The sequence below is a fragment of the Mesoplodon bidens genome, assembly GCF_964165515.1.
Source record: "Mesoplodon bidens genome assembly, chromosome: 20".
Taxonomy (NCBI): Eukaryota; Metazoa; Chordata; class Mammalia; order Artiodactyla; family Ziphiidae; genus Mesoplodon; species Mesoplodon bidens.
In genome coordinates, this window is record NC_138181.1 from 40,169,082 (window position 1) to 40,191,929 (window position 22,848).

Sequence of the window (22,848 nt, forward strand, 5' to 3'; positions counted from 1 at the left end):
AAATATCCTATTATTATCTTCAGGGGCATTAATAAAAATCATCATCATTATATGGATAACATCTCTATTAAACACTTACAAGCCAGGCATTGGGGATAAGCCAATGTCATCAATAGTATAGGTACCGCCCATATGCAAGCAAGATGCTTGCACTTACATCATCTTGAACATGGCAGAGATGGTAGTATAAACACAGGTGTGCTGAATCTGCAAGTCTAATACGAAGGGCAACATGGATATCCGTCATGTAATTTGCTAAAATGGTAAACAACTTGTGTAAGGTTCTGACCAAAGTAATCTTTCCTTGATTAACATGGTAGCTGAATTTCTGGAAAACTCAGTGCATTAAGCATTAAAACTGTGCAACAAATATTTTATGTTTTTATGTAAGGTTTTAGGCTGAGTCAATTAGGCTGAGATAGTTATGAAATGATGTTTCATCTGAGACTCTTCAGTGGCATTCTTCATTGGGCAAGATTGACCCAAGATTTATTATACCACCTGCATCCTTTGGCTAGATGCCAGGAGGACCCACCAAATTGGGACAACCCAAAAAATGGACCCACAAATTTCCAGAATGCCCCCTAGAGGGTGGTACCTACACTATTGATGACATTGGCTTATCCCAATGCCTGGCTTGTAAGTGTTTAATAGAGATGTTGTCCCTATAATGATGATGATTTTTATTAATGCCTCTGAAGATAATAATAGGATCATACTTATTCCTCATGTTATTCACATTTGTAATTTTAGAATTTTCTGGTAGCTGCATTAAAGAAGTAAACTGAAACATGTGAAATTCATTTAATTATGTTTTATTTAACCCAATATACGCCAAATATTATTTCAGCATGTAGTCAATACAAAAGTTTTTAATGAGATGTGAAACACTCAAGATATTATCACATTCCTTCTCTTCCTAAGTGCAGTTCTGTGTGCATTTTACACATGCAATGCATCTCAGTTCCAGTCAGTCCTATTTTGATTCCTCAGCAGCTCTGAGTGACTGTGGCTGTAACATTGGTCAGCATAAGTCCAGTCACACTTAAACCACACTTCCTGGGTTTGAATCCCTGGTCTACCTCTTACTAGCTATGTGATCTTGGCCTCTTTCCTTAAAAACTCTATGTGCCTCAGTTTCATCATCTGTAACACATGGGTGGTAAAAATAGAATCTATGTCAGAAGGTTTTGTGTGAATTAAAGAGTTAATGGTACTTAGAAGTAACACACAGTAAGTTCTCAATAAAGGTTGACTGATATTCTATAGGCTTAGGTTTTTTTTATATCCAGAGTTTATTAAAAAGTAATAGAAAGATGTCAAAAGCTGTGATAGAAACAAAAACTTTTTGTCAGGAGATGACATAACACACATGGAATCTCCTTTCTCCACTTCACCCCTGCCTGCACACACACCGCACCTCCCGAACAGTTTCTCGTAATAGTTCTTTGCACCAGGATTATCAGCAGTACTTCTGCCAACTTTGGTGGACAAACAGAAGCACAGAATCCACTAGTATTTTAGCCGCTCCTGATACTAAGTCTTAGAGCTTTGATTTGATTTTGATCCCTCACCACATATCACGTGCTAAGGGAGGTGTAGATTGGAATCTTGAGGTTGCCTGCTGACTTCTAAGTAAACAGAAATGTATGCAGTCAAGATCGTTCGCATGAGTATTTCATTGTCGTCCTCCTGGCCGAATCACACATCAGAAGCGTGTGAGTGATGTAGCGGTTGAATGTGGATGCACAGTTACTGACAGGTCACCCTATAACAGGAGTCCTGTCCTTACTACGCTGCCCATGACAAACTTTTTCATGTCAAAAAGAAAATTACAGGAGATGGTCATGGGATGTGAAATGTCGCAGTAGAAATTTAAAACTTTTCCTTTTATTCTCCATACAACAGGCATTCTTCTATTTTCAGCCTGCTGGTGCCATTTTCTATTTTTTCAGCAATGGCGATAGGAATTGTAGGTAAACCTGATAATAGACTCTTAAAGTTTCTGTGTGCAAATTGAAAGAGCCCATTATAGTGCCTGCCGTTCCTGAGGTCTGGCAGCCTAACCAATACGGTATATAAATACGACACCAGCAGAAGTTATAACAATAGTTTCTGTCAGCCTGTCTGAGATGGTTAGAGAATAGCAGGAGGGAATAGCACAGTAACCCAGAAATGTCCAGATACTTCTGGCCCCTTTTCCTGTGATAAATCTCTTGTGAACATTGCAGAGAGGTATTGTTTGCATCTGGTGTATCTCTGTCTAGAATGTGGCTATGTGCATCTCTTCCTTCTTTCTAAACTGTGGCATAAAAGCCAATTCAGTTCTATGCAGAAAAAACTATAAAACACTGTGCAGGAAGGGAGTAGAGATAATAGATTTGAATAAGATGAATTAACTACTTGCTATACCTTCACCGTACAAGATGTGAATAGTGCAAGATTGTATGTTTAAAAATCTAAGGAGTGTTCTTTTGTTCTACAAGAAGAATAACTCGCAGATGCTGGTTTATTGCAAAATATATCAGATAACTTACTGCTAACTGAGAAAATCGGGGCTCTGCATTCTACATAAAGTTTTGTTGTTCCTTAATAAAAGAAAGAAAAGAAGTAATTACCATAAATGCTGGCAAAATATTACATTCAATTAAGTATTTCTAAGTGTATATTTGAAAGAAATTAGTGAGGAATGTAAGCGAGTAGAAGAATGGAAGCTTTGAAAGACACGGTTTCAATCTTTTATGAAAAACATTCAAAGATTGTCTGTGGTCTTGGAATTCGCTATCTTGTTCTTCCTGGCATGACGTCCCCGCACCTGTCTGCTTTTAGGTCACACACCATGTGTATTTCCTCCTCTGAACCTTTCTCATTCCTCACACCCAAACTGGCCTCTTCCTATCACAAACTCACTCTACCTAATTCTTACATGTCCCCCAAGGCTCACTTTGAGTCTCATGTCACCCATCAAGTCTTTCCAAACTCCCATAGCTCTTTTTTTTATGATCATTTAAATAAAATTTATTGGCGTATAGTTGATATACAATGTTGTGTTAGTTTCAGGTGTACAGCAAAGTGAATCAGTTATACATATACATATATCCACTCTTTTTTTTTTTTTTAGATTCTTTTCCCATATAGGTCATTACAGAGTATTGGGTAGTGTTCCCTGTGCTATACAGCAGGTTCTTATTAATGATCTATTTTATATATACAGTAGATATATATTTTATATATGTAATGGCCTATATGGGAAAAGAATATACAAAAAGAGTGGATGTATGTGTATGTATAACTGATTCACAAACCCCTATGGCTCTTGATTTTGCCACCTTTACTTCCTACGGTGTTGGTTAGACTAATTTCATAAGTATCTACTCTATGCCCAGGGTCACACAGGTAGTAAGTGATAAAGCCAGGATTTTAATTCACAATGAATCCAAGTGTACCTGGGGTTTGTCCACAATGGAAATTGTGTATTTAAGTCCACATGTGAGATGGTGGTCAGCTATTCCAGAATTTCCAGGCTTAATTGGGCCGGCTTCTCATCTGTGATTCCCCTATTGTTTATCCTTCTTTTGCTACATTAGATTATAATGGAATGATCCTAGCATGCCTGAAGGCAAGGACTGGGTCTTATATTTTCACCTTTGTATAGTCAGCAGTAGGAAACTGCAGCCCTCAGATAAGTGTTCAGTAAAGCTTTGGTGAGATATACACTACTTACAACATGACCGTAGTTTCTCCTTTTTTTCATATAACTGATATAAATGTATCAGGCAACAGAATTCACCTTGGTAAGAAAAAAAATGCCCAAACCAAAAGCAAATAAATAGCCCGAGGTCACACTGAAAAGTCTTGGACACTAAGTATTTCCAAGTGTTAGAAGATAACCCACTATTTTAATCTACATTCTATATAATTCAGTTTACTCAGAATTCAAATGATGCCTCAATGCTCATTAAAATGAAATCTGAATTCATGAAAGTAATGACTATATACGTTACTCTGGGTCACTTTGCTGATTTGAAGCCACCTCCCTGATTCATATTTGGTATTTAGTTTCACAAATAATATATTAAGTGCCTACTGCATGCATTGTATCATTCATTTTATAGTCATGTAATGCCTTCACTGTGTCACATTCTCTAAAAACCTTGATACTTTAATGTGCTGGATACATGCTTTCTAAAAACAGCTCTTCATCAAGCTAACTAGTATATCTATTTAAATTTTTTGTCACAGAGCTTGGATTAAAATATTTAAGTATTGAGCAACAAATACATCTAAGTCAGTATTTCATTACTGTTTTTCTCATGTTCTCAAACAGAATGTTATTCATTGAGAGAAAATATCAGTGGCAGATAATAGCTTCATGGCATAATAATTCTGACATAAGAATAAGAATGAACATACAAAACAGTGGATTATACCTCCATGTTAGTATTTTTATATTCTTCCCGTTAATACCCTAAGCCTGTGTTGTCACATTCTCCCAAGATATTCCTGTTTGATATCATTTTTTACTTCATGTATTCCTTGATGTGGTTATTTTGGTGTGTAACAATACTGTATTCTAGCTGTGTGTGAAGTTGCATGCTGCAATTTTGTATTTTTGTTTCCCTATCCACTGATTGAAAGTGTTTATACAGGTATTAGTGTTCTAAAATTAAAAATTTCCTTAATTTTTTTCATTTAAAACTGTACTTTTATTTGATGACTTTTTAATTAAAATATGTATTGGAAAGCCTGTGTATATTTAAAACTATAATTCTAGAGTACTTTGACCGATTTTTTTTTAACAACCATTCAAGCATTCTTGCAGTAGTCTTTTGAATACTCTCAGTGGGAAGAAGTCTTTGTCCTTTGAAAGCATATTTGAATTTTTTGAAATAGCCAGAAGTTGTTCAGTGTCAAATCTGTTCAATAATTTTGGTGATCACACTGGACAATACTATTTTAGAACAAACACAAAACTGAACCGCAAAGACAAGTTTTCTTGTGTGGCTCATAAACTCATTCTAAGGAAATCCATCCATAGGACTTCTAATGAGGAATATATCATTAAAACAAAGTTTCTAATAGGATTACCTTGAAGTGAGTTTGATAAGGGTCTAAGAGAGGGATGTTAAAGCAGGGCCTTTGGGCAGCACATAGGAGAGGTATATCATCCAGACTAGGGTAATGGGGGAGTCTGGGAAGGTTCCACTGATAAAGTAACTCTTGAATTCATCAAGATGAATAGCAATTAGAAACATACAGAGGGTGAGAAAGGTCATTCCAGGAGGATAGAGCGTTATGTGCAAAGGCAAAGAGGCAAGAGAATATGTAAAATGTAGTTCTTTAAGGCTGGAATATAAGGTTAGCAGAAGATGGTGTTGAGGAAAGAGGAAGGGTCATTGTGAAAAAGAACTGTGAATGCCATGGCATGACGTTTAGACCTTATCCTGAAGGTTAAGAAATGCCTTGATTCATTTTAAGAATGGGTACCTGACATGGTCAAATGTTACATGACAGAAGAATAATAGAGAAGTCACGGAGAATTGGAATGGATACAGTAAGGTCTGGGGAGGGGCAGGGTTGGGTCAGTAATGCAGTCAACAAAGATGGAAGTCCAACCGAGACAGGGGTGGAGAAAAAGGAGTGATTGCAATGATATCAAGAAGGCAGGATCAGCAGACCTGGTGGCAAAATGAGTGTGATGAGGAAAAGAAAAAGTAAGAAGTGCAAGGTAGCTTTCAGCCTCCTTGTTTGGACTTCTGAATAGATGGTGTGGCTATCACTGAGTTAGAAAATATTGGGTAGGAAAAAAATAAGATTATTTTTTGTTCAATAATGAATTAAGTTTGAGATGTGTTGAATCAGTAGTGCCTATGGGCCAGACATGTGGAATTGTCGTTAAGGTTAATCAGTATCAGTCTGGAGATCTGAGGGGCAATTTGACGGGATATTTATATTTGGAACTAACAATAGACAGTGAATGAAGCTTTGCAGTGAATGCAATCCATGAATTCCAGAGTTTGTAAAACAAGATGGAAAAGAAGATAATGAAACACTTCTGGGGAGCCATAGAATTTCAGGCTACTGTGGAGAGGTTCAGAGGATGCACAGAAAGAATAGAAAAACCGGAGATCAGGATGTCATGGAATCCATGGGAAATAGGTGTTTTCAAAAGGAAGGAGGTGGTTAATGGTGCTAAAAGCCTAGATCAGTGCATGGCACCTAGGAAGCACTCAATAAATATTGCTTGTATTAAACTCTTAGAATCAAAATTGTGGCGATAGCATGCACACTTCTGTCTCCTTTTTTAAACTCTTTATATTTCATTATGACAGTTTTCCCTCTATTCTAAACTATTCCTAAAAATATAGTTTTTTGATATTAAGCTGTATGAGCTGTTTGTGTATTTTGGAAATTAACCCCTTGTCTATAGTGTCCTTTGCAAATATTTTCTTCCAGTCCATAGGTTGTCTTTATAAAGTATAGTTTATTTTTATAAAGACATTTTACAAATGTCTTTATAAAAATATAATTTTTAATGCTACAGAATATTCAAGACCACGCTCTGGAGAGGTCTTTGGGCAAAGCCATGTTAAGTCTTGATAAACATAGGACTCAACATGCGTAGGGCATTTAGAAGGACTACAGTGGGCCAGGCTAGACGGACAGTGGGAATGCTATCATGTGAGGGAGTTTCTCTGATTTTTTTGCTTCTGAGTTCACTATGGCCAACCTTCTCTCTCAGGGTTTTATCTTAGCTGAATACTGCCTTAGGATAATGTGTATATTCAGCTAACCGAAAAGCAAGGACATAGAAGGGAGAATTGAAATATCGCCAGCAAATGGTCAAGACAAAGTACAGATACTAGTCTGGAGCAGACTCAGCCAGTCATCTTGTCCTAAATTTAAAGGATTGTAGAGTGATACTGGGCGTGATGGAGAAGTCAGCCCTCAACAATGTCTTTTAAATTTCTCAGATCACTGTAATCCAGACCGACTGTCTACTATGTTTAATGTGGTGCGGTCTTCCTAGAATTCCATTCATTATTCTCCTTTGAACTCTTGATGCTTTCTTCTGTGTGGAATTTTCTGTTTCCTGGAAACCACTTCTTGGTTTTCTTGATTCTTTTCTCTCCTTTTGGCAGAATACATTCTCCAGAAGCTAAATCAGAAAGGAACAGGGAAGGTAATATTTTTGTTCACATTGGATATCTGAAATTATCTTGATTTCACCCTCAGTTGATTGTTTACTTAGCTGGGTATAGAAGTCTAACTAGGAAAGTTTTCCTTCAGAATTTTGAAGGCATTGTTTCAATGTCTTCTAGTTTCCAATACCTCTAAGAAGAAGTTAAGAAGTCTGAAGACATTCTGACTTTATATATAACCTATTTTTATCCCTCTGAAATAAAACCTTGTTGAAATTCTGGCTTCTCCACAAGTTCTGAAGTTTCATCATTAATATACTCTGGTAAAGGTTTATATTCATTCAGTGGGCTAAAGACTAAGTGGGCTTAGAAATTTTATTGAATTATTTTATTGGTGATAGTTGGAAGACAATTCTCCATGATTCCTCATAGCCTAGACGTGCACAGTCTGAACATTTTAAGCAAAGGGCATTTTTGATCAGTAAACAGTCTTGGAAACCAGAGATAGTGTATCCCTCTAGAGATATCTAGAGACGTGCTTCCCTAAAGATGTACCAGAATAGTAAAGATAAAGCCTTCTACTTCCTCCTAGAGGTATTTGCTTACATTCCAGGATAATTCATCATCTCTCTCTTTCTGGAAGGGAGCATGAGCAGATGGGTCAGAGTTCTGAAACTTAGGACTCCCTTTTCAGTGGTGCAACACGATGCACACACAGGTAAAATCCAGCCCTTATTGTGTCACCCTGTGGGGATCAGGAACCAGCACAAGGTGCTGTTCCAGCAGCTGTTCTGCTATGAGTAATAAATGCTTTGCATCTCTGAAGCAGGGCTATTGTGTCTTCTGTCAACATATATTTATAAATCTCTGGCAGGCTAACTTATTAGCTTCCAAGTAGAGTGAAATCTCAAACCCTTCACCATTTTTGACTTAATAATGATTCCTTTTAGTCCATTTTCCCTGTTCCTTTTTCCAGGGATTGTACCTCCTTGGCTCGTTCTTTAATGTTTTATTTCCCATATCAGATCATCTCTAATTTATTTTCCAGTATTCTATTGAGTTTTTCATTTCAACAGTCATGTTTTTAATTTCCAAAATCTCTTTGTTTTCTAAATGTACCTTATTTTAAAAAACATCCTGTTTTCGTTTCACGGATGAAATATCTTCTCAATCTCTATGAGAAAATTAGGATTTTTTAAACATCTTTATTGGAGTATAATTGCTTTACAATTATATATATTATATATGTTATATATATTATATATGTTAGTTATTATATGTGTTAGTTTCTGCTTTATAGCAAAGTGAATCAGTTATACATATACATATGTTCCCATATCTCTTCCCTCTTGCGTCTCCCTCCCTCCCACCCTCCCTATCCCACCCCTCTAGGGGGTCACAAAGCACAGAGCTGATCTCCCTGTGCTATGGGGAGGGGAAAGGGTAAGCTGTGACAAAGTGAGAGAGTGGCATGGACATATATACACTACCAAACATAAAATAGATAGCTAGTGGGAAGTAGCCGAAAATTAGGATATTTTAAAGCTTTCTTCTCCCTGCACAGTGACTGTTTGATTTTGTGTTTTTTGATTATTTGCTTTGATCTCCATCTTTTATGCTAAAAGCCTCTTTTGGCATAAAAGAGTCTTCCTGTCATCTTTGGCTGATTTTTCGTATTTAAAAGTTGGAGACAAAAATACTAAATGGAAATTCTACTCATTTTGGTAGCATGTGTGACTTTGAACTTGACTGGGAGAGCTTGAACTTGGGAGATCTGGCTGCTTTCTTTTATTATTTGATACTAGGTAATTTTGGTGTTTCTTCTTGGGCAGGTCAGAATCCCCAGAAAAATCCTCTGTTATTATTCTGTCTGGAGGGTAAAGGCCGCACTGCCAGTTTTCAGGGAGTGGAGAAAAGGATGCGGACAAGAGAGGTAGTCTGAGCGTTCAGTATTTACATATATGCTTAATTCCTGTTTGGTGAATAGTAACTCTGTCTTCTCCTGTGTCTGGTGTCCTCTAGTTAAAAAAATCCTGTTTTACTCTCCAGAGAGTATATCTCCAGACTGGGGCCCTAATGCACGACAATTTAGGACTGCTTCACAGCCTTCCCCACTGTCACCTTAGGTTTTAGCATCCCTAGGTCTGTCAAATCTGTTACCACTTATCCTTTGCTTTTTAGCCTCCAACATTCTTTTGCTACTCTCTCCCCTCTCAAGCTTCCTATTTTTGTAGGTTTATTATGTAAAGATGTTTTTACTGACGTTTTAGGGGATTTCAGGAAGGAAAAGGATTAAATGTATACATGTAACTTGCCTTCGTTCCCTGAAACCTGGTTTGTTTCTTCACTTGGATGTTTTACATTTAACTTTTTAACCCATTTAAAATTGCAAAATAAGAAGCTAGCATTAGTCTTTTTTTTTTTTCTTTCTCAAATAGCCAGTTTTTTTTAAACCATTTTTAAGTGTTTAATTCTTTGTCCTTTGGCTTATGATAGCTTGTGATTATTAAAGGCTAAGGTCTAGTTCAGGACTACCTCCTGTGTTTCATTCATCAATTCATTTGATTCTAATACCAGTACAATAGTATTTTAATGATGATACTTCTAGGGAGAAGCTTAATATCTTGAATGTCAAGTCTCAAGGGAAGGGTTGCAATTGTTTTTATTTGCCTCTCAAAAACACATAGATGCTTAACAGTGTTTAAACTCTAACAGGAGAGGACCAAGAAAGAAAAGAAAGAAATTATGATGATGTGAGAATGAGAGGAAGAATGAAATCTTTTAAGGTTTACTCATTCCCAAATAAAATTGTTTATTCATTCAAATTATATATCATATGATATGAATATAAATATATTTTACAAAATTATCGAACTTTATTTAAAAATTATAGAATGTATTTACTCATTCAAAAATTTAAAATACATCATTTTTAACCATCCACTCTATGCTAAATAAATTTGCTAGGTAGGTGAAATGAGTAGAATAATACCATTTTTCTTTTCCACTGAATAGAAGTATCAGAGGGTTTTATATGTAATGAATGTCTGCTGTTCCAGGTCCTGTAATGGATGTTTTACACGCAATTTTACATCTACTCTTTATACCAACACTGTAAGTATGTAGTATCCAAATTTTCAGGGATATAAAAACCGTGGCTCAGAGAAGTTAAGTTACATGCATAAATTCACATGGCCATGAAATATTGCTACTGAATGTCAAATCCAAGTTCTTCTAATCTCCCAAGTATAAGAAAAAATGTTGAGAAAAAATAATTTGATGATTTTATAATATAATGCCGTCTAATTCACATAATCTATTTAAGAGCATGAGTTTCTTTAGCTTGGGTGGAAAGTGGCATTTAGAATATTAGAGAGATAAAATACTTAGCATATTTTATTAATTAAGTCAGGTTTAATAGATTATGTTCAAGTAAGAGTATTGGAGAACTGAGAATATAAAATCTATTAGTGCATTTCTAAGCCTATTTCAGACTTCCTTTTCTGGTTCCCAAACTTTTAAATATTAAGAACAAATTTTAAAAATTATGTACATATTATACATAAAATATATGATTTATATTATATATAATATTATATTTATATATATATAATATATATATATATATATCCATGTTCTAATTACACTGGGACTCAGCTAATGTGTCAACTGAAAAGTCACAGATTTGATTGCTAGCCCTAATGTTAACTTCAGAATCAAGCAAGAATCTATTGTGCCTTAATTTGGTAGGTGACACATGATTTGATCTTATAAAGTCTAGTAAATAAGATAGCCACTGAGTAAATATCAGACATGATTTTTAAAACTGCTTATAGATGTTCCAACCAAAATCAGATCTGATAGTCACGTGATTAACTATATAATGTAGCTAGAGTTTGTAGCAGAGTCATATTCTAGCCTTTTAAAACTTGTATCTAGAAACAGTTGAAAACAATGGTATCGTTCGATTCAAAAGAATATTACTATTGTCATCTGATATTTATGTCATTTTGTTGTATCTAAATTGAATGGCAAAAAGAAGATTATTCTTGTTATTACTATTAGTTTGTATGGCTTCTAGATTAGTATAAAATGTTTCTTACAAACAAGATGCATTATTATATTATCTCCTTAAGCATAATAAGGGCTGTTTTATAATTTACTAAATGAGGATTTACTCATCCACTGTTACAATGAACATATATTTATGTTGCTCTAAGTACATGCAAAACACTGTGAATTCTATAAAATAAATCAGAAATCCTTCACTGAGGAGCCTCACATTTTAGTAGAGGACAACGATAATAGAGGTTGGAGAGTCTCCACGTACTGATACAATTGTGTGGGTGTTTAGAAAGAGGACCACTTATTTCTACTTGAAGAAGTCAAAATATTATTTCTGGAGGGTGGCATTTGGTCTGGGCCTCAAAAGATAGGAGCCATAGACACTATCTGACCAGTGAAAGGAGAGTGACAAATGGCACGTCTAACTGTGCTTCCGTGATCCCTGGGGAGCAAAAGTCACGATGGGTTCTCTGCCCTCCCCGGGTCCTTCCTGTGACGAGAAGTGAAAGAACGAAGCAGAAGGGCGGCCCTTGTTACCGTGAAGTCACTCTCGAAAAGGAAAGCTCCTAGTGCATCTTCAGAGGAGTCCGAAATGTCATCAGGTGTTTTTATTTGCTTTACGTTATAGAAGAAACTCTGGGGGCCGTATCGTTAACAGATACATTAGGGTACAGGTTAAATTACAAAAGGAACTCCAAGACACCGTGACTTAAGTAATAGAGAATGCATTTCTCTTTCATGTGACACTGTAGCTGGTTTAGGCTGGCAGAGTGCCTCTTCCCTGCTGGGTCGTTCAGGGAGCCAAGATCCCCCATCCTGGTGCTCTCGAAGCCCAGGAGGGTGTTAGTTTTCATCCCTGTAGTCTGAGCAGAGTCACTGCTATGTTCATCTTCCAGCCAGTGGCAAGAGTGGAAAAGCTAAGGTCCAGGAGGAGATGACTGCGCACATTCCATTAGCCTGAGTGTAAATACATGGCCACACTACCCCAAGAGAGTCTGGAACATTATTTTCTGGCTAGATAGCCAGGTCTCCAAGAGAAAGGGAAAATCGATTTGCAGGAAGTGGACGGGAAAGGAGTAGTCTGCCACAAGAGATTTTTGGTGCTTTTTTTTTGTTTCTATAATTTCTCAGGCTTTGTAGAAAATTTACTATTTAATAGTTTTTATACCTTTATAGTTTAATATCTAAATCTTATAAGATTTAGAATATAGAAGACCACATACGGTAATTACATGGTGCATTTTTAAGAGGCTTCTAGTATGACTTGTACATGTGGCAAATTCAACTCCCAAAATTAAGTTGTAAGACTGAAGATATTCAGGCACCAAAGTAAAAATGTGACTCATGCTCTGTTTATGTGTTTAACAAGATAAAATCTGTCATCCTCATAGTATTTATCTGACTGTTCCTCGACAGCAGTTTGCAGTATGCAAAATGGGCATTTCTGAAGAGAGTATAAAGATTGTAAAATATTGTCCTAGCTTATGAGTTGTAGACCACCCAGATAAAAGCACGAATTCTATACACATTTTGATTATTCACATTACTTTTGTACAAATGATCTATGTCAGAATCACAGCTTAAGAGTCTGCTGATTCTTTACTCAGATTATATCCATTTTGTGATATAGCAGCAAAAACGAACCCCATACGAGAGATGTTCAAAATATCAGGACAGAATACTTTTAAAGTTCTGTACTACTTTATGAAATAGATAAAGAATCCTATTTTAAGGATTGCCTGCTACATTTTAGTTTTAATCACGATTCCTTTTAATGTGTGAGTAAACATTTTTAATAAATGAGTATGTTTTACAAAGTTCAATACAATAAGTATTTATTGAATGCCTATTCAAATGGAAGATATTGTGTGTTTTTTTTTTTTTTTTTTTTTTTTTTTTTTTTTTTTTGCGGTACGCGGGCCTCTCACTGCTGTGGCCTCTCCCGTTGCGGAGCACAGGCTCCGGACACGCAGGCTCAGCGGCCATGGCTCACGGGCCCAGCCGCTCCGCGGCATGTGGGATCTTCCCGGACCGGGGCACGAACCCGCGTCCCCTGCATCGGCAGGCAGACTCTCAGCCACTGTGCCACCAGGGAAGCCCTGCGTGGTTTTAATATAACATGTTTTAATTTAATGCTTTTGTTACATGGACTTGACTTTCTAAGGGTAGCTGATTAAAAGGAACTATCTGCTCAATTTTCTTTACTGGGCCTATGTATATAAAATAAAATAAACTAAAACTACCGCAGTCCACTGTACTGTACATCAACAAAGTAAAGAGGCAAATGAACATTATTATGAATAAACTTTACACAGAACATGATTGTTCCAATGGTCTTACCTCCCTGGGCACCAGAGTGAGTTCTGTAACTTAAGGGGGCATGTAAGATTAATGGCATATGGCCAGACTGTATATTATTTATATATCAATCTCTAACTCAAATAAAAACCTCAAAGGCAGAAGGAATCTAAAATTACATGGGAAAGGAAGAAGAATGTGAATCCAAGAAAAAAATACTCTCTGCATATATTTTACTTGTCAGGCACAAAATTAGTTGTCAGGTTTCCCCAATGAGTCTTCCAATCTGCTTTAATTATAATCTGAGGATGGAAACCCAACAGCAGTGTCAACTGAGAATTGATTGGTTGGGTGGTAGGGAGTAGGGACCGAAGAATAGATGAGGTGTTTGGTAAGAGAGAAGCCCACCAACCGACCTTGGCAAGGGATGACTATAGAACTTAGAAGTGACCCCAGCAGGAAAAGCACAGCCAAAGAGGATTCTGAAGCCATTTCGTGAAAAGACCGTGTCACCCTTCTTCTACATCTAGAAGCTCCTCTCTATTCACTTAATTCAGATTATTTTGATTTTATTTCCTGTGACAGTTTCTTAATTTGCAGAAGTGTGGGGTGCCTTCATTTTTTCCCTAAGATCCCAAACAAAAAAGATTTCAAAAAATAAAAGCATAATGATTCTTAAAGGGCTAAGCCACCATTATTTTGAAAATCCACTTACCGAGAATACCCTATTCATAAGTCAGGTAGACTGTACTTAGTTGTTATATCTACACAGTTATCAACTGTGTTTCTGGTAAAAAGAGGTTTCCGTTTGAGACTGGTATAACATTTGTATTTGCACTGTTGATATGTTAGTTAGTTCCAGTTAATAGAAAATTGGATAGCAAATCAAGAAAAGAGGGGCAAAATAACAGCATAAGTCTCTGACTCAGTGAGACAGAAGCGTGTGTTTTGAGGTGAAGATGAGGTGGAGATAGAGTAAGGAGATAAGTGGAGTGATGAACTGGCTCAAAAGTAAAACAACACATGAAGCACCTTAAGAACCACCAAATTACATTTCCAACCATTTGCAGACTATTGTATAGACGTCAGTTTATTTCCAGGAGATAATCTTTGTATACTAGAAGAATTAAAAAGTCAGCAAAGACCTATCATTGCTTTATCCATTATTTATTGAGGAGGAAATGAAGGAGGAGGATGGACACGGATTAGAACTGCCTGACTGTTCTGAGTGTTCTCTAAAGTGTTGTGGGTTTATATGGCCTGAAAACGCAGATGAAGATTGGGAGCTGCGTTTTCAACCTCGGACCTCTGGAATTAAAATCAATATCTAAGCAGTTTCTTCCAGTTACTACCATGGAGTGACAGTAGAAGTTTATTTTTCTTTGACTGCTGAGGATAGATAAATAGATGAAGGTTGATAAATGTAAATAGATATCAAGGTATAATTAAGTCCCATCTTCTGAAGTCTATGTGTGTTAAAATGCTACCTTAAAAAGAAGTTATTTTCCGAAACTTCTGTAATCAATTTAGGCTGTGTCTTTGAAACAGAAAGTTTCCATATCTTTATCATCCCAGCTGTTGCTTATCTCTGTGGACTAGTATCATTTTATCGAGAAAGGGTGACTGAATTCACTGAATCTCAGGAAAAGTGGCTAACTCGTGCATTCTTTTATGCTCTCCTGTTTTAGCTTTTGATAAAACCTGAGCACTTTGAGGTCTGTGGGTCAAGCATCAGTACTGTTCCCAGACAGCCATTTCCTCTTGTGGGCATCCCTTGGAATTTTGAGATGTTACCAGCTGCAGATTAGTGTGTAGAAGGCAGAAAAAGACTGAGTCTGAGTATCGTACGGGTGGGGAAATGGGAGGCTCCAGAATTGAGATCAAAGCAACCGTATCTTACTGTTTCTGTCACTTAGAGTTCCTGGGATAGTTATGTTGTTGAGTATTTGCTTCCCATTCTTTGTTTCTCAGAACATTTTGGATTGAACTTGAATAATTATTCAAGACCCTTTACCATGAAATTTTGGCATTATGCATTTAAAAATGCAAAACTATTAAATACTAATATGCTGTGACTCAGATCTTTGAAAGAAAAAGTCCTTTGTTTGTGGCTTGGAACCTGCCATTCTGTTTTATTATTGCAGAAGTTCCCAGCAGGCACATCCACCCCAATTTAATTATTAAGCCATAAACGTATCTTTGAAAATTCTCCCTTATACTGAATGCCCAGAACTCATTTAGAATTGCTTTTTCAATCATCATATGTGGCGAATCAGACTTCAACACAGAGTATGTTTTTTTTTTTTTTTTTTTTTTTTTTTGCGGTATGCGGGCCTCTCACTGTTGTGGCCTCTCCCGTTGCGGAGCACAGGCTCCGGATGCGCAGGCTCAGCGGCCATGGCTCACGGGCCCAGCCGCTCCGCGGCATATGGGATCCTCCCGGACCGGGGCACGAACCCGTATCCCCTGCATCGGCAGGCGGACTCTCAACCACTGCGCCACCAGGGAGGCCCCCAGAGTATGTTTTTTTAAGTGTTTTTGGAAAGTGAAAAATCACTGGATTGAAAATAGTATTAGGATGCATGATACATAAAATAGACAAATGTAGAGACTAATGGATAAATGTACTGAGGTATTAGGTAACCATTATATATATATATATATATACACACATATATATATATATATGTATGTAAATGGAAGCTTAATGAAGGCAGCGTCCTCATCACTTGTCATCATTTTGTCCCCAGAATACAGCATAGTGCTTGGCACTTATCTGGGGACTCAATAACAATGTACTGAATAAACAAGTGAGAAAGAATCAATCGTGTCTCATTTATACCCCACATAACCACATACATACATGTCTTAGTACTGACAGTGGAAGAAGTTGAAGACTTTTACTTGGCATTAAACATATCCGTGCAAATATACAGACATATGTATGCATTTGTATTCAATTACAGACTTGTTGTTTTGGTGATTTTGCCTGAAGGAGACCAATTTTCAGAGTGATTCATATTTTATGTGAAAGTATAACTGGTTAAATGTGATCCTAAGTCCCAAGAGTTTTTAGATGACTGAAAAAAAGTCCATTATTTTTCTCCTTTGCTCAGAGTTATTGAGAATATGAGAATAGGAGACATAAGTCTTGATTATTGGTAGAGAATAGACATGGACTATAGAATAACCAAAAACTCTCTTAAAAATATCCCGTGTATAGTTTCTACAGGACCTTTAAGGAAATGGCCTGATAAAAGTGAAGCTCTCCAAATGTCATGACATTTACAAGATTATTTGGAAATACTGAATATTTGTTAAGTATTAAAACGTTTCCACTCTCAGTCTTCTTTGAAAGAAAATCAGTTGACTTAATAAAGATGCAGTTAACACATTTGGGTAACATATGCTAATATGTCCACATATAGAATCTACATGAAAATACAAAAAGCAGGGTAAACGAGGAAACATTGTTTAAAAATAAATAAAGAAATATGGATTTCCCCTACTGTTTTCACCACAATACTTTACCTCTAAAGTGTTTGAATAGTTTCACTAACTGCCAAATTTTTTATTATGAAAGATTGATCTTTAATTCAAAAATTACATTAGAACATGTTCTCAATGAAGTACATTAATTTTTGCCCCTCCGCCCAATTATTGTTGAACTTGAAGAAGAGTTACAAGAAAAAAAATTTGGTAACTGAGACGATCAGTACAAGTAGATAGTACTTGATATCACTGATATAACCTAATGCCCATAAAGCTTGAGGACTGTTCTCTCCCAAACAATTCAGATGTCAAGAAAGTAGCTACAAACTAATCACGTTTCCTCAGTCAGAATTGGGAAAAGTGTTTTCTTTTTCAAAAAAAACCAAACAAACAACTGTGTACTACTTAACATACAGACACATAAATAAAACTGGGGAAATCTGAAAAAAAAAAAAAGAAACTTACTACAATCCTGACATCAGTACTGGACTAAATCATCATTTATTATTGTCTTATAAATATGTTAAAGCGGAAAACCTCTAGATTCAGGTACAATAAAATATTTCAGCATTAAACTGAATAATAAAATGCCAAAGGTAAAAAGACTGATAACCCACCCAGCTTAGGGGAAAAAATCTATCTAAATAAGTAGACTTTGCAGAATATTCTGTCTTGTTCCCCAAACCTACACATTCTGAGACACTAGACTTGGTTTGTCTTTCTTTGGCATTACTAGATTGAATTAGTATCTGTAAAGTTTTCTGTATTAAATCTCATTAACAGAAACATGAAAATCTCTAATCATTTCACAATTGCGAATCTCAATTATAAAATAGATTCAAAGTTGGTGTTTTCATCATTTCAAGGCTACTGGAAGTCCCAGGTTATACTGCTAATGATACCTGTGTATTTGAACCCAATGTTCCATTTTAATGTCTCTCTTTTTTCTCACAATATATTTTAAAAAGGAATTTTTATTCCTTCTAATATAATTTCTCAAAAAGAGTAGAAGAGGTCAGACAGTAATCCTACTGCTTCACACTTAATCACTAGTAATAGACAACACAAAACTGGGTCATTTTATCTACAACTTCATTATAGTTTGCCTTTGGATACAAGTCCCATGAGTATAGAAAATGTGGCAAATTAATATATGCTAGTTTGACTGATTGCACTGAAAGAATTAGCTAAATGTTCAACAGAATTTACTGGTCCATCTGGTAAAAACTATTCTATGAGTAAGTACATCCTAAGTCTTTGTTTTCTGAGCCACATAGCTTCATGTGAGTGTATACACTCAAATACCATTTAAGAAACAATAATACCAACCCCAACTATGCTACCCTTAAATAGTGAATAAATTAAAATTTAAATTGAAATAGATTGAGCCTCTGAGATGTCACTACAAGTGCTCACTTTTTTTTTTATCAGCCCCCAGTTCATCAAATTGATAAACATCAGTGACCCCTGCCAGATTGCCAGGAGCTAGGGGAGGCTTACCAGAACCTTAGGAGAAGAAACAAGGTCATAGACTTTCTTGCCCTACAGCTGTCATCGTGGCAGCTAAAAGGGAGGAGAGTGGAAGCATGTAGCTCGTCACAGGGAATCACTTTCTGAGGAGATGAGAGTCTTGGGTTAAGGCACGGGTCTGGTAGCATCATAAACAGAATCTTTGAGAAATGACGCAATTTCCTATAGAACAGGCAGGGCAGAAGATGAACCCAGGTCTCCCAGCAGTTGCCATTCTCCAAACACAGACCAAGGTTTCTCCCTTGGGATGCCATGGCAACACTGCAATCAATTTCAGAGCAAATCACAAAGGGTAGAATATATCGGATACATTGTTCCAGCTGTAATTCCAGCTGGCCTTCTACTTTAGCTGACTCGAAAGGTCTCATTAAGTTGAGAAAATGTCGTATAAAAAGACAAGGACATTTTCATTCAGGAAAAGACTGACTTTTACCCCAAATCCTAAAGTTAGGTTCTTTTGCAGCTGCAAATTAAGCAGTAAGAAAACTCGTATATTTGACTAAAAGCCCCCAAATTTACTGCCTGCTCTGAAGCCTATTCCTTCTGTCATGTTCTTAATTGAGAAACATGGCCCATAGGAACTGACAGGGAATGTATAGCAATGGCCCTGGTCACTGTCACTGGAAGCAGCCTTCAAATTCCCAGACTTCTTCAGGAAAAAAAAAAAAAAAAAAAAAAGCTGGCAACCCATGGAAAGGCACATCATGACGTTTTCCTCCTTTCAGAACAACTGCACTAAATATCTGTTCATTTCACCATGTTCAGCCCTCAGTCTGTCATAAACATAATTTAACCATTGTTTGGAAAACAGAGATTCCTGTGGCAAACAAATTTCACACAATCATAAAACATAAAACTGTATGTATGAATATTACCATTTAGACATCCTTGAGTATAGGATGCCCAAGAGGTCATGGACTTTGTAATATACCCTGGCTTAAATGCAAATAAAAAGATGCATTGAAGGACACAAAAAAGGTATTCAAAGGCAGGATGTTTGTATTACATAAATTTATCAGGCACACAAGATTGGTGCAACCAGCACAATTACCAAATTGTATCTGGGGAGTACTACTGAATGCATTGTGCAGTAAACATTGTACAGTACCAGACATGAGGCAAAATAGCCGGGCAAACATGTGAGGGGAAAGAGTGGAGAAAGGACTATAAAATATCTCTATGAATATTAGCATAAATGATGGGTTACAATCTTCCAACTTTATTCTTCTGACAAAGTGTCTATATAGTAATGTTTTCATCGTACACTATCATTTAGAAACATACTGCACAAACCATATACCTGTAAAATCTATAGTTTCTTTTGTCAGCTTTGTGGCTGTTATTCAGTACATGTCAAGTATGCTACTTAGGGGGTAAATTTATAGCCTATACAGTAACTGGATCTCCTAGACACCTTCCCTTAGAAAAACAAAATGAAATGTCATAGCAATGAGGAACACTGGAAAGCAAGTTCTATGTTGAGCCAGTGAGCAGAGCTCGTCTTGCTCCCCGAAGTGTCTGTCCATGGTGCTAGTCTGGCCTGTTGGAAGCACCCTTGTAATCCCCACGTTATTTGTTTTGTGCTCATTGTGCCTGGGTTTATATGTCCCCCTTGTCTGTAACTTTTCCGAAAAGAGAAATTTTGCATTGCTACTGTTTACAGTGCTGATTTTTCTGAAAGTTTAGGTGTGGTCCTTTATTCATTATTTCTACAACTTATTGCATTGTTTCTATTGTTCAGTATTTTTTCTTCCTTTTGTTTTCACTATTTGCTTTTTCCTTGACATTGGCAGACTCGTTTGTGTTTGTTCTCCTAAGCATGCATCCCGACCCCCCCTTAATTATGGAGGGGGAGGGGTTAATAGCTATTAGTAGATGTATTTCCCTTCTAGAATCTGAACTGGCTTTTAAAATTTGTTTCCCTCCCTTAATTTATAAATATTTTAATCAATAATGTATCTATTATTTCCCAAGTGAGCCCTAAGGAGTGTGTTTGATGGCCTCACACAAGCCATTCCAGTAGAACAGCCTCTCAAGCATCTGACACCGACGAGCCTAGCTAAGTTTTTACCTCTCCTGAGTCCCTGTGTTTTTAGGTTAGCCAGCAACAGCACACTCACTCCATCACTGAGCCAATGAAACTGATGTGTTCTGCAAGTTCCCTCACTCCCTTTTGCTGAACTTGCATTGTGTTGCCCATTGCATATTCAGTCAGAAGCTAGCCTGGAACAAAAAGTCAGCCATCAGAGAAAAATACTGTCTGTCCTCAACGTTGTAATTGCACTTGATCAGCATCAGCTCTGCGTCAATAATTAGACAAGGGTCCAATAATTATGTTGGCAATGAAACAACATAGTCAGAACTTCAGTTATTTACATGAGGTGATGGTCCAAGGACTGAAGCCAGTGTTGGAGATTGATGCTCCCCACTTACTTTTAACATCACAGATGATTGAAAACAGGTGCCCTTTGTGTGGTTTGTAATATTCTCTTCCAGTTGTGGCCTCACAGACTGACTAAAGAACTATACTTGCTTTCATAGATGACATACTTGCTTTTAAAAATCTAATTAAAACTTTCTTTTTGGTCCTTAGGTAGAAAGATGGCTCTGCTGAGATAAGCTCTTAATTAATGCACTGAGAGCTTACGAGTCCCACCTCTCAACAGGAATGATTGACGTCCAAGGATACATAAATTACACTAATTGAGCCCTGCCTCTACCCAGGCTTCCTACAGCCAGCTCATCAGAGAAGCTAGGTGAGTAGACCAGCATAAAAAGTTACTGAAATATGTTCTTTGCTTTCCCAAAGAGTGAAAGAGAAACTTTCCAGACTGTTGCACATTTATTATCACAGAAGTCAGGTCTTTTCTTCAGTTTTAAGATGTAGGTTTTGTGTTATAGTTGTTGGGTTTTTTTTTATTAAAAAGTAGCATTTTAACATAGCCATTGAAATTTAAATAACCACCTTCTCTTCGCAATGTTCAAGCCGCAAAACTTACAGGCCAATTATAGTATGCAAAAATCACTTGACATCATTTGTTGGTATTAAATTGTGTTGCATGGCAACCAGCACATATGCTATGGAGGGATTGTTTGAAATTAGATCCAATCGTAGTCCTTGAGTTTAGTTTTCAGAAATGTACCTAACTGTAAACACACCTAAAGACCATACTGAAATATTTCGTTTATGTTTATTTCATTCTGAAAGAAATTTAGAGGTATTCTGAGGCTCTCACTTTCACAAAATCTAAAAACCATTTGCTATAATCTAGGTGGTTTAATGGTCTAAAATAAAATTCAAGCACAGGGCTATTTGCTAAAATTGAAGACGATTACACCATATTAGATGTCTTCATTTATAAGTGAAAGTTTTATTCGCAGATTTTTAACAGTTTTAAAAATTATGGAAAAACACAGTGTTTCAACTTTTGTCAAGGAAATATGAATAATATGGGATATTAAATTATTTACTTAAAATATATCATTAAAATATATGTATTATTCGGACAAAAGACAAGTAGAGCTTGAGTTTTACTATGTAAAATTTTAAAAAGTGAGAGTAAAGGGATGAAGACCACAAAGAAAACTAGATTGAGAAATTATTAAGCATAATGGTTATACATCAAAATGAATAGAAGTGGAAAAGCAAATAGTGAGAACAAAAGGAAAAAAAATACCAAACAATAGAAGCACTGCAGTAAGTTTTAGAAATAATAAGTAAAATACAGAACCCAAACATTCCAAAAAATCAGTACTGGCCAAAATAGAGAAGAAAGTGATAGAAGGAAACAGGGTTAGATTCAGAAGTATTTAGGGAACTACCATGTCCTAGCAGCAAAAATCAAAAAGAATTCTTTTAAGACTTTGGATTCCTGAAAATTCAGGGGAACGTGTTGCTCTCACACTTTTTCTCTTTCCACTGCAGTGCACTTTGCTGTGCCTACTGTTTCAAATTGTGAAAAATGTGACGCTCCACTTAAAAAGAAAATCATAAGATGGCTACATTTCTATCAAAATGGCTTTATTATTACCTGTGAGAAAACCTGAAGTGGAGAAAAATTGAGGGAGATCAGAAAATCTTGAGCTGATAATCTCGTAAAAAATATAAAATGCTTTTAACATCAAGACTATCTCGCTAGGACTGAAATGGAATAAAAATGGAACAGCTTCTTTACTTAGATCCTTTTATTATTGGGTGGCTAGCCGGACCCAAATACAATGTATCAAGGCCATGGAAATATAAGTAATAGAGCATTATCTATTAAAAAAATTATTTAGGTGGAAGGAGCAGGAAACATGGCCCTCAAAAATCCTAAGTGTT

At 36.4% G+C, this 22,848-nt stretch overlaps 1 long non-coding RNA gene across 1 annotated transcript in view; it reads left to right on the plus strand.

Moving 5' to 3' along the window:
- Positions 1-21,149: 21,149 nt before the first annotated feature.
- Positions 21,150-22,848, plus strand: part of LOC308608267 — a 278,999-nt gene continuing 277,300 nt past the window's right edge. Inside the window, exon 1 of the long non-coding RNA XR_014014121.1 lies at positions 21,150-21,283. This is a non-coding gene — a long non-coding RNA (uncharacterized lncRNA). The remainder of the gene's footprint in view (positions 21,284-22,848) is intronic.